The 8,322-nt window shown below is 40.9% G+C and overlaps 1 pseudogene; it reads right to left on the reverse strand.

The window, feature by feature from the left end:
* Window positions 1–3,251: 3,251 nt before the first annotated feature.
* On the reverse strand, window positions 3,252–3,743 carry LOC114633343 (annotated as a pseudogene).
* Between the last annotated feature and the right edge of the window lie 4,579 nt (window positions 3,744–8,322).

Consider the following 8,322-nt stretch of genomic DNA (forward strand, 5'->3'; position numbering starts at 1 on the left):
AGCCCCAGTTGGTAAATCTACCACACAGTGTGTGAGGCCCAGAGAGCATCACAGAAAGAGATGGAAGTCTGTTATAGTTGAATACAGTGGCTCTCTTCTCCTTTTTAGGAAACGCTTTGAGGCTATTCTTGGGATACGTAGCACGAAGTAGTTACCCCTTCCTAATAAGCTGATCCCTTTGTCTAAGTGGCATCTCTGTTGCCTTTGTTGTCCTCAAGTTTATTTATTTTTTTACTCTCAGTAGAACTCTTCCATATCTCTTACTATGGGTATTGTTTTCTAACTCCCTTGAATCTACAGTGTTTCTCATCAAAAGCACATAGTGTGTTTATATCACTTAATTTAGAGTCTGTCCCCATTTTTCCCAGTCATTCCCCCACTCAGATATTATTTATTTATTTATTTATTTATTTACTTACTTACTTACTTACTTACTTATTTTATTTATTGAGACAAGGTCCCAGTGTGTGGTCCACATTTGCTTGGAACATACCATATTAGTGGTTCTCAAGCTTCTTATCACTGTAGACCTTGAATACAGTTCCTCATGTCACAGTGACCTCAACTATGAAATCTTTTCACTGCTACTTCACAACTGAAATTGTGTTACCATAATGAACAATAATGTAAATATCTGTGTTTTCTGATAGTCTTAGGTGACCCCTGTGAAAGTGTTGTTTGACCCCTGCAACACACAAGAGAGCCAATGCAGTATATAGTCCAGGCTGACCTTGAACTCACAACAGACCTCTGCTTTAGCCTCCAAAGTCCTGGGATGAAAGGTGTGAACCACCGTGCTAGACTAAGGATCCCACTTTTTCTGTGTTCCCAGCTTTTGTGAAGTAGTTACCACATGTACTGCATAAGTGTATGTTATGGAGCCGACAAGTGTGTCATAATTGCTGGATTATATGAGCTTCAGTTTTAAAAGGTATTAAAGCAGGAAGGTGTACGGCCTGAATTTCTACACTCCTGTGTTCGGCTTCCTCACAGTTTATAACCCTGCTCGTGTCTCCATCGTCTACGGTGGCTTTCTTCTTTGGAAGTGACTGTTTCAGTATTGTTAAGAGGTCAGACCCCATTGCTCCTATGGGCTAGCTCCTCTTCCTAAAAGCTCATTAGAGGATAGACTAACCTTAGGTTAGGTGTGAGTTGGAAAGAAAATGAGCTTTGGATGTCCATCTAATTTATAATTCCTTATATTTATATAAAGCACGTTCGAGCCAGTAATTGATGTTTTAGAGGAAATACATCAAATTAGCTGCTTAATAAGATGTTTCAAAATGAATGGCTTGTCCAAAATGGCAACGTTGACCAAGACGTATGATGTTCAAGAGCTGACTAGCGAGCCGTTTGCCTTTGGTGGTAGTCTGAGGTTTTACGTGGAGTTCCTCGCCTTCAGAGGGGCTTGTGTGTATTTTCTACATATACACTATGACAACATAATTTCATACCACCGTCATTATTTAACCGACACACAAATCTCTAACTTCGGTGCATTTCAGATACTCAAGGACAGAAAATAATCAGGAAACAGTGGTGTGTCACTAAAAATAACTGGGAAATTAGTGAAGGCAGGAAGGTCCAAAAAAAAAAAAAACCCATGAATTAAAAAAACAGAGCATTAAAATCAATGGTCTTATTTATTTAAACAAAAGTGTATGAGCTCTCTCTCTCTCTCTCTCTCTCTCTCTCTCTCTCTCTCTCTCTCTCTCTCGTGTGTGTGTGTGTGTGTGTGTGTGTGTGTGTGTTGCAACTTCAAGAATAAAATAAGGGAACTACTTATTGCCCGTCACAGAAATTGCCCATGTTACACATGTTGGACGAATTAGCAGCATATTATTTCAAAGGTGTGTGAGTTTTTCTTCTTAATGTTTATTTTTCCTTGCACTGTCATATAGCAGTTCATCTTTGGTAAGGATCTGTACCTTGGGACAAGGGCCACTTGGGACTGGGCACATAATTTATAACAATAATGGAACTGGCTCGCTCAATTGATAGCCAGGGGACCTATGTGTATGTGGAGGGAAGGAGAAGTTCCATCACCCATGAAAAGGCTAATGAGCTAGGCAGATTTCAAGGAAAAAGATCTTTTTGTCCTGCCCTTAGACCTTGTTCAACCAGAGAGACCCTGTTCAACATGTAATGATTCCAACATGCACTTTCTGAGTGGACGGTTTCATGACTAACGAGGTCAGTTGCTCAGAAGTCAGAGCTCTCACCAATAAATGCCACTTTAACTGGATGCCTTAATTATGCCACCTTTGCTCCCAGGGCATGCCCCAGAGACAAAGTGAGGAGTGGCTTTTGGTTCAAAATCTTAGTGTAGAGAGCCTGGCTTTCAAAAGAGTCTCTCTGACAGATAGCTGTGGTCCTCCACACTTGAGAGAATGTGTATCCACTTAGCAATTGGAAATACAGTTCTAGGACTCTGGAGAGAATTTATCCCACTCTGTAAGATAAATGTATCTGCATCGGGATAGCCACTTTTACAAGGTGGCTCTGATTCCCTTTCCTTGTCTTTATACAGCAGCTGAGAGTCAGCCATCTTGAAGCAGGTGGACCACAGAGATGCTATTGGCCTTCCACAGCAGGAAATCATTCTTCCTAGCATCCAGATGCTGCTTGAGAGCAGGGCTGTTTCAAAATGATGAGAGTCTGTTACTGTTTCAAATGTCCCTGAAACTTTAGCATCTTAAAATTTTGGAGCCTCCCAGCTAAGCAGTGTGTGAGCTGGAGGGGTACAGGAACTAATCAGAAGAGAAGGCATTTGGGATGCATCAGAAATTCAATATGGGCTTGGTAAAGTTGTTAATAATTAGCCACAGCTTTTGTCTCCATCCCTACAGCTAGTGACATGAAAGTGGTTAGGTTTCTAAAACACAGCTTAAGCTTACTTCATGTATTGAGTAACAAGGATTTTCATCAACAGCTTATTGGTTCCAGCAGGACGGTTGTGACAGAAAACAGGCACTGAGTGTCGGAGATAGTTTTGCAGCCCCACTCGCTACTACTTCAAGTAAGAAAGCATTAGCTCCAGAGAAACCTAACTTCCTCGCTTCTGGTAGAGAGAAAGTGCCATGATAAGGACAATATCCTAATCCTTAGTGTGGGAGCTTGCACCTCTCTCCCCCAACCTCTGCATTTCTACATTATTTTTCTTGCCTCAAGTTTATTTGTAAAAACAGCATAGGACACTGGTCATCTGCAAATAGTGTGTGGGCAGCTGTCTCCCAGCATACCACCTGTCTTCACACTGGCAGGAGCCTTTCCTGTGGGGCCCTCACAGGGGCCTGGGAACCTTTGGGAGCCTGATCTAGAGCTGAAGCCTGTGTCTTAGCTACAGCTTTGGACTCTGCCTTGGTTTGAACCTTGGGCTTTGGTTGGCAGAGCCTACGACCCTTGGCCATGTAGCTTCGAATCTGCTTCCCAAGCTTGGGGTGAGCGATGAAAGCCAGATGGCAGAGTTTGCGGCTGGGGCCCTTTGGCATCTTGGGCTTGATGGCCTGAGGTTTCACAAAGGCCTTGATGGCCTCTGCACATGGACTCACTGCCTTTGCATTTTTGGCCTGCATCGTCTTGAGGCCTTTCTTGTTGTGCTTCTTGGCAAAATGCATGTTCCTCAGGAACTTGGGGTCAACCTCCTTAAGAGATTTGTATCTTTGTGACCTGAGTTTCTTGATGCCATTTCTGTACCATTTGCAGGACTGGTTTTGTGTGGTGGAGTTCTTGGACTTGGCCATGACTGCACAGTAACCCATGGCTCCTGCAGCTCCTGAGACCGGAAGAGCTCATTTCTACATTTTAAGGAAAAGAAGTTAATAAAGGGTCACTTCTGTAGTTTCTAGTCAACAAACACTGCTTAAGAATTTCAACAAAAACAGTTCCTATAAGATAGTTCATCAAATAGCTGAGTATCAAAAATACTAAAGATTTCAACCACACAGTGATAGCTAAGCAGCACGACTGCTGGACTCTATAAGCACATGGTGGTCAGAGTTGGAGCATCATTCCCCAACTAATAGGCCTGGATGGACCACAAGTGGATGGCAAGAATCTTCACGCCTAACTTTCTATAAAGCAATACAGGAATGAATGATTATGATTGTAGATCATCAAACGGGGAGGTTGACTCTCCACTACACTGTGAGGCAGCTACGCCATGGACAGCTGTGTTTATCTCGTTTCCTTACCCACTCTACATTCAGGGTGATGACCAGAGGCAAGTAGCCAGGAACCCAAACTTGAGTGGTAGAAGTCTCATATCTGAGGTGTTGACATCTGAAGTGGACTGGGCCACCAGCCATAGTGGTCACAGAGGGAAAAAACAAAATACAGAGAGAAGAAATAATCAAAGTAGGGTTTTACAAGTCTGACACCTACAGTGGATGTGGATTTTTAGATAAAACATACCCACAGTTGTGAGGAGAGCAAAGTCTAGAAGAAAAGGCAAGGGCTTTTAAGTGTGGTCCTTCCTTGGAGAGATCAAATGTGATGCTTCCTTCTTTAATTATTGTGTTTATGAGATTTGGGTCTTATTCTTGTTTTTTTTTTTTTGTAGTTATATAGGCTATTGATGAATTTTATTTTTTAAAGTTTTTATAGCTTATGTTATTTTTATTGTTATTAATTTTTTATTAATCATTCAATGTCAGCTGGCCAGACCACCCAGTTCTCCCAGGGTCTAGACCACGAACCAAGGAGTGCACAGGGAGGGATCCATGGCTCCAGATACATACGTAGCAGAGGATGGCCTTGTCTGACATCAATGGGATGGGAGGCCCTCGGTCCTGTGGAGGTTTGATGTCCCAGCATAGGGGGAGGATTCAGCAGTAGAGCTGGAGTGGGTAGGTGGGGGAGCACCCTCTCAGAGGCAACAGAGAGGGGAGAGAGGACAGACAGGATAGGGAGATTGTGGAGGGGTAACAGAAGGGGAATATCATTTGAGATGTAAACAAATGGAATGATTAATTTAAAATTAATAATGGATTTTGTTTTTAAATAATGTTATATTCCAAAAATTAGACATTATGTTTTTTTCAAAATTTAAGTAAGTCAAGTCAATACCCTGAGAAAGTAATGAATTTTGATGCTGGGAAGGTAGAGGATCAATAAAGAGCACGGGAAAGTGCATAGTAATAAAAACACATCCTCAGGGGTTACCAGTTTGCAAACGGATCTTTCAAGCAGCTAAAATGTAAAATGTATTCACATACATTACTAAAATAGTGTGTAGAGTAGTAAATCATCCTAGATAACACAATCTTGTTTTGAAAACAGATAAACAGAGATGGCTCAGTGGTTAAGAGAATTTCCTGCCCTTCCAGAAGACCCGAGTTCGATTCAAGCACCTATGTCAGGTGCTCATAACTGCCTGTGACTGTAGCTTCAAGGTATCTAACGGCTTTGGCCTCTGCAGACACCTGCGCTCATGAGCAAAAAACACCCACGTACATATAATTATAAATGATTAAACTCATTTTTAAAAAACAAAGAAAATAAAGAAAGCAGAGAAATAGAGGTTGCTTAATTCTCCATGTTTTATGCAGAAAATTCAAAGTATCTGTTAGACTTTGACTTTCAGAAATTTAATGTAGATTAAATGTAGATGGCTTTAAAACTTTTATACTACCCAATATGAGCCATCCTTCAAAACACTGAAAATAAAAACAGAAAATCCATACAGAAGATCTGAAGAAAACAACAAGTTGTAGGATAGACTGGTAAACAAACCTCTCTGCTTTAATACAAACTATTTTCATTTTGACTTATTTTTCAAATGTCATGATTCTTGGTTCCTGGGAACTGTCCCTTTATGACACACACACCCCACTTAAGTTTCACGATACCCTTGGCTATGGTTTGAATGTATCCCCCAGAGTTCAATGAGGAAATTTAATACATAAATCCATATGTTAATGGTGTCTGGAAATATATGGCATTTGTGGCTCTCTAGAAAGAAGAGAACTGAACTGGCAACCTTCTTCCATGTGACACTGCAATGCCCGTCACTGAGTTAGCACACAACAAGAAGGTCCTCACCAAGTACCACAGCCATGTTCTTTAACCTACCAGCTTCCGGTTAGGTGCTACACAACGTTCTGTTCTCATCTTCAAACAGTAGCAGCCTCGGGTGTTTTGTTACAGAGAAATAAAGATAAGGTATTGTATTCTTCAGAAAATTTCTCCTCGATGCAGACACTTCTCCTGAACTTTACTTTTATTGCCTTAACATTAAAACCAAGATTTTCATAGTTTGGTTTTACATTTAGTATCCCTTCTGTAAAGGCTGTGAAGCCTCAGGCATTCGTATGTACTGCTTTGTGTGTGATCCATTACATTTGTTACTCCAGAGCAGGTCTGTCCTCTGAGCTCCAGATCCACACCTGCCTCAGTCCATTTACCTCACCCCAGATGCCTCAAAGTCACCTCAATTTCCACTTCCCTTTGAAACCTGCTCTGCTTCTGAGGTTGCCTTGATGATGTACAATAGCTGAAGGAAGATAGAAACTCAGGTCACTATTGGTGCTTCCTGAGTTTCTCCTGTATACTCTGCCCCCATCCAGGCCTCTGGGTGAGGGTCCCTGCCTTCTCCCCACACAGAGCTTCCAGGCAGGCCCCTGCCTTCTGTTCCTTTCCTTTCCTTTCTTAGCTCCTTTTAATCTGCTCTTCGTGGAATACAAAGGCCTTTTTCCCTCCAACCACTGGCCCCTGCATTTCCTTGTTTGTTTGTTTTGTTTATATTTGAAGAAAGGTCTAGACAATTAGATCTTCTTCAGATCTTGTTTCCAGAGACAAAGTCTGGATTACCCATAACCCTGTTTTATAAAGTCAGAAGGAGACTGTAATTTAAGTGATATTCTTCCCTCTAAACCAGAGTCAATCACAGCTGGAGGCTCCATTGAGTCCTTGAGCCTCTGGTCCATCTGTTAAGACAGTAAACACCACTGCCTAGGAAGATCATTCCTCCCTTTGTTTTTGGCCAGCATCTACAGATTGCTTTGCAAACTGATGAAGCCCATCAGTAGAGCAGCCAAAACCAGAAAGATACACTCAGTTTGGTTCTGACACCAAACACTATTTTTGGCTGCCTATTCTATATATAGATGCTGTTGAATGGAAAGTGGAGTTTAGTGGAGATAACTACCTACAAGGCTTATTGGAGTTGTAGGACTTTCCATAACTAAAACTTTAGTATTATTATTTAAAAGTCTATTAAATAAATAACTATGTATTTAATACTTAAATGATTATTAGATAAATTATCTAATAATAAATAATTAGATAGATGATTATTTCTTTAACTTTTAATTGAATAAACATTTATTTAATAATTAAATAGTTATTTAAAACATATTTAAAAGTTTAGAAGAAACTAGACAAGCATTACACTGTAATGTATTTGCTTTTTAGACATCCTCCAAAAGTTGTTAATGTTTTCAGAAACCATGTAATTGATGAGAATGTTCGAAAGAAGAAAACACATTGTTTCATCGGACCCCAGAAGGATCTGAGGGATTTTTTGTTGTTTGGGATGGAGGTAAATTTAGGTCAGGCGGTATTCTTAAAAAAAAAATCTGATAAAATGTTTAGTCACTGAAAATGGGACAATCAAATAAAAACTATAAAAAGACTTTCAAAGCGATGAGAAATTGGTCAATCTGTAGAGATGGCTCAGTGGCTAAAGTGCTGGCCGTATACGCATAAGGTTCAAAACCCCAGCATTAAAGGGCATGGAGACAGGAGCATTTTGAGACTAATCACACACCAAATAGCAAATACCAAGCTCACTGAGAAACTCTGTTTTGAAAAATAAGGTAAACCATGATAAAAGAGAAGTTGATGAAAACCTGGACCCCTGAAAGTCCTACCATACCCACCCATGGGCACACACAAGCACAAAAACACATAACACACACACGTTCTCTCTCTCTCTCTCTCTCTCTCTCTCTCTCTCTCTCTCTCTCTCTCTCTCTCCCTCCCCCCCCCCCTCTCCCTCTCTCTCTCTCTCTCTCTCTCTCCCCCTCTCTCTCTCTCCCTCTCTCTCTCTCTCTCTCTCTCTCTCTCTCTCTCTCTCTCTCTCTCTCTCTCTCTCTCACACACACACACACACACACATACACACAAACACACTGAAAAAATTTGTAGCATACAGGAAAAATGTTCAAATATCTATATAATATACACACATTTAAAATTGTTTTTGTATATGAAGTAACACAAACTGGAGTAACGATTTTTTCCTGGTTGGAGATACCTCTATGGCTGCAGAACCTAGACAAGAGCGCGGGCTGCAGGGAAAGTGGATCTGGGAAAGAGGGG

This window comes from Grammomys surdaster, unplaced genomic scaffold (genome assembly GCF_004785775.1).
Source record: "Grammomys surdaster isolate TR1022 unplaced genomic scaffold, NIH_TR_1.0 581, whole genome shotgun sequence".
NCBI lineage: Eukaryota > Metazoa > Chordata > Mammalia > Rodentia > Muridae > Grammomys > Grammomys surdaster.